The sequence below is a fragment of the Pteropus medius genome, unplaced genomic scaffold (genome assembly GCF_902729225.1).
Source record: "Pteropus medius unplaced genomic scaffold, Ma_sr-lr_union100, whole genome shotgun sequence".
NCBI classification, from domain to species: Eukaryota; Metazoa; Chordata; class Mammalia; order Chiroptera; family Pteropodidae; genus Pteropus; species Pteropus medius.
In genome coordinates, this window is record NW_024349799.1 from 13,321,667 (window position 1) to 13,326,202 (window position 4,536).

Here is a 4,536-nt window from a genome sequence, read left to right on the forward strand (position 1 = left end):
AAGCCTGCCAGGGCAGAGCTCCCCAGAAGGGTGAACAAGCAAAGGGTGGGAGGAAGCCCTTGACGGTGCAGGCGTGGCAACTAGTGAGGCTGGAATGGGAAAGAGTGGGTGATTAAGCTGGAAAAGGAGATCCTGGCCGGCTCACGGAAGGTGCTGAATGCCAGGCTGAGAAACTTCAAGGAGAGCTGACCAAGAGGAATGTGCAGGTTGGAATGGAGGGAGGGGACAGTGCAGGCAGGAGGTGCTTGGTGGCTTGAGCAGTAGCACTCCAGGAAAGCGAGAGTGAAAGTCTAAACCAGGGAGATGATTTGGGAACTGGAAGGTGGTGGGGAGGACAGGTATAGGAGAGAATATGAAGGAAGGTTTGTGTGGAGACAGAGCTAACAACAGTCATAGGAGCAACTGAGGGAAGAGGTGACAGTTGATAACATGATTCTGGGAGGACCAGGCAGCAAGGCAAAGCAACACTCTAGGCAGCTAAGGATAATACAATGGCTCATGTTTATTACGACCAGCTTCTACTGGTAAGCATTTTACATATATAAGCTCATCTCATCCTCACAACATTCTTATGTAGTAGGATCTGTTATTATTATTCCCATTTTTCAGGTAAAGAGATTGAGGCACAGAGAAGTTAAGCAATTTGTTGAAGGTTATGCAGCTGGTAAGTGGCAGAGTTGAAATTTGAACGCAGGCAGACTGGTTCCAGAGGCCTTCCTCTTCATCACTTCACTGTCCTACATCTGTTCAGGTAATGCTTTCAGGAGGAAGCAGGATTCCCCACTCTCACTCCACATTCCTCATCCTCAAGGATCAAATAGAAGAACAATGGTGATGGCAGGATATTTTGCCAGGTGGCGTTGCCCAGTCAGATCTCAAGTTCCTGCCTCTACCCGGAGCAGCTGCCTCTCATCACTAGGCAAGAAGCCTGAGCACACCTGCTGGGGACTGCACTGCCTGGGCACTTACTAAAGGCAGGAATACACCTGGAGCCCAGTACTGTCCTCATCAGAGTAGAGTAGTGGAGGATGGGCAGGCTGCCCACAGAAGTGGCAGCAACTGGTGCAGGCTGCAAAGAGGAACCGGTAGGTGAAGACCCAGCCCAGGTAGTGCAACTCCACCAGGTTCAGGAGGAAGCAGCCCACCCCGACCCCAAACATGAAGTTCAGGAAAATCATCTTCTCTGTGGCCCTGGATACAAAGCAGTCAGTACTAGTAGGACAGGGATAGGAGTGGCAGTGAAACAAGTATGGAACATCAAACCCAAACAGATAGTATTGCCCCACCAGGAAAGCCAGTTCCATGAAGGCCCGCAGCACCACATGGGCAATGTAGATGGCCAAGACTCTTTGTGACCTCAGGCCTGGATTCCTGGCTGCAGCCCCAAGGCATTTGGGGAGAACCCTCTCTCCCACCAGCAGCTGTCCCTCTAGGAAGTGAGAAGACGCCAAGAGCCCCAGCTTGGGTCTCTGCAGGGCTCCCCCAGATGCTAGCTTTCGCAATGTATCCAGCAGGTACTCCCTCTCCATATCTACTCTTTCCTCCCTTGCTATCTGATGCAGGACATAGATGACATAGAAGATAGAGGGAGTGGCTACCAGCACAATCTGAAAAACCCAGAAGCGGAAGTGGGAGACAGGTGAGAAGCGGTCATAGCAGACATTTGTGCAGCCAGGCTGCAGAGTATTGCAGGTGAACTTGGACTGCTCATCCCCACAGACTGCATCTCCCACCAGGGTGACCAGCAGAATGCGGAAGACCAGAAGGACGGTGAGCCACACCTTGCCAACCACGGTGGAATGGTTTTGCACTTGTGTCAGGAGCCTGCCCAGGAACGACCAGTCACTCATCTGTGGACACAGAAATCACAAGCCTTAAGGAAGGAATAGAGGTGCGGGGGTGGGGCGTAGAACTAGAAGGGGAAGGGGGTGAAAATATAAAGCCCCAGCAGCTACTTATTTGCATCACTATTTCTAGCCCACAGCAAGAGATCCAGCTCCATCTGTGCCTGACGCCCAGGCAGGCGTGCCACTCATTACCTAACAAGGACAAGAGCAATCTGGCAGAGAAAAGGACACTGAAGAATAAAGGATGGAAGCAGAAACTCAGGAGCCCCAACACAATCCCAAATTAACCAAGACAGTCTGCACACTTATGCTGCAATTAAGCTTCCGCTGACATGTTTCTAACTAAATGGGCTTTCGAAACTTCCAAATGACCTGGGAATTTTAAAAAAATACCCAAATAGCACCAGGCATATTTTCCCCAAGATTCCACAGCAGACTATTCATAACTTAGCTTGTCCTTCCTCCAGGTTTCAGGGTAACATGTAACTTTTGGTCACCTCCGTCCTTGCCCAGTGAATGCTCTTTAAGGCCTCACATTGCAAAAATCTCATCTTTACATTTCTGCAGCTTCTGATCCTGAAAGTTACTGAAAACATTTCAAAGGTATAGATCGGGGGACATTTACACTCATTATCTTCATCAGCATCCTCTTTCAGTCTCCCAGATACACATACGATCTAAATATAGCAGCGTGCTTAGTGTGCAAACTCAGGGTCAAGACATGACCCAGCCTCCACTGCCAACTTGATTGTCTTTCCTAATCACTCCCTAAACAGAATCCTGGAGCTGCCACTGGAACCTCCTCTTCCCCTTAACCTTCAAAAACCAAGTTCTCTTGATTCTTATCTCCCTGGCTCCTCCATTTTAGTCAATGTGCTGTTCTTCCACTCTCCATCATGTAAACATCAGTGTTCCTCAAGATACCTCCAACTTCTAATTGATCCTGGAGAATGCAGTCTGTTAGGATAGCCACAACCATCTCCAACTCAGCATGTCCAGACTAAACTTATTTCCTAGAGGAGTGACATAGTGACTACAAGCATCGGCTTAGATTTAGATGCTCAGAGCTGTGTGACCTTGGGCAAGTTGCTTAACCTCTCTCTGCTTCCACTTCCTTATCTGTGCAATGAAGATAATAACAGTATCTACTTCATAGAGTTGTGTGGGTTATCTGAGTTAATAAATGTAAAGGACTTAGAAAAGTATCCGGCACATAGTAAGTACTTTATTAATATTAGGTATACTTATTCTTCCCCCACACCAACTCTTCTTCCTGTCTTGGTGAATAGTACTATCGTCCAAGTCAAAATCCTGATTGTTACCTATAATTCCTCCCTTTTGCTTCCTCTCCACTTCTAATTGCTAATGGAGCCCCCTCAATGCTACCTCCTTCATATGTCTCTCATCCATTGCCTTCTTATCAGTCCATGGCAAAGCCTTAGTCCAGCCCTTTATCTTCTCTCACCAGGATTATTACGATGCCAGTAAGTTGCTCTGCCTCCAGTTTTGTACCCTCTGGTCTACCTCTCTCAGTGGCTGCATTCCTAAAGTGCATATCTGGTCATTTCATTTCCCTACTTAAAACCGTCTAATGGCTACTCATTGCCCTCAGGATAAGCCCAACTCCCTAGGATGGCATACAAGACCCTTCTTGATCTGGCCCTCTGACTACACCTCCAGCCCCATCTGGGCCCTTCTTAACCTTTAGCCCTCAGAATTCCTGGAAGTTTTACACACATCCAGGCAGCTTCATGCTCCTCAGCAGTTACTTACACTGCTCCCTCTACCTCTCCAGCCCCACTCTCCTTCCAACTAATTCTTGTCTTATTTATCTTCCAACATTCAGCTCAGCAGCACCTTCTCTAAAAAATTTTCCTGACCCCATCCCAGAAAGAACTGACCACTCTTATGGTGGTCTCCTGCTTAGTGCATTGTCTGTTGTATATAACGACTATCATTTCCATTTATTCACATATAATCACATTTATTTACATAAAATTTATCTCTATCACTAGATGTGAATCATTTGATGACAGGGACTATATCTTATTTGTCACTACTCCTATGCTTAACATGAATTAGGTGCTCAATACACGTTTATTGAATGAATGAATGACAACCGACCTGGGTTCAAATCCTGTCTCTGTCAGTTAGTTGCTAGTTATATGACTATGGGGCCATTACTTAACTTCTGTCTTTTCATCTGTGAAGTAGAGATGATTACAGATAAAGTAAAAAACAAAAACTCCTTGCCCAAACTTCATAGAGAAAGAAAGTAGAATAGATGTTACCAGGCAGGGGCTGGGGGAAGGGAGGAATAGGGAGTTATTGTTTAATGGGTACAGAGTTTCTGCTGGAGATGAAGAAAAAGTTCTAGAAATGGACAGTGGTCATCACTGCTCAATGTTGTGAATATATTTAATGCCACTGATTAAAACTGATTAAAATGTTATGTTGTATGTTCTATATTTTACCACACACACAAAAAAAGTGGATAACCAAGGGTTAAAAAACTCTTGCCTAGTACGTACTCAGTAACAAATGGAAGAAGATACTGGAACCCCTCAGTCTGACTTCCCCCAGGAAGTAGGACCTGCCACAAAATTGGCATTCCATGCTTGCCTCCTCAATCAGAGAGGAGGTGCTTGGGAGATGGAGACCTCTGGAAAATTTCTTCTCTTCTGGCCAA

General features: G+C 46.3%; 1 long non-coding RNA gene across 1 annotated transcript; it reads left to right on the top strand.

Moving 5' to 3' along the window:
- Positions 1-4,332, top strand: LOC120621164 (uncharacterized). Its single transcript, XR_005658092.1, has 5 exons — positions 1-206; positions 610-1,085; positions 1,563-1,639; positions 1,737-1,891; positions 1,978-4,332. It is a non-coding gene; the product is annotated as an uncharacterized LOC120621164 (long non-coding RNA).
- The last annotated feature ends 204 nt before the right edge of the window (positions 4,333-4,536 follow it).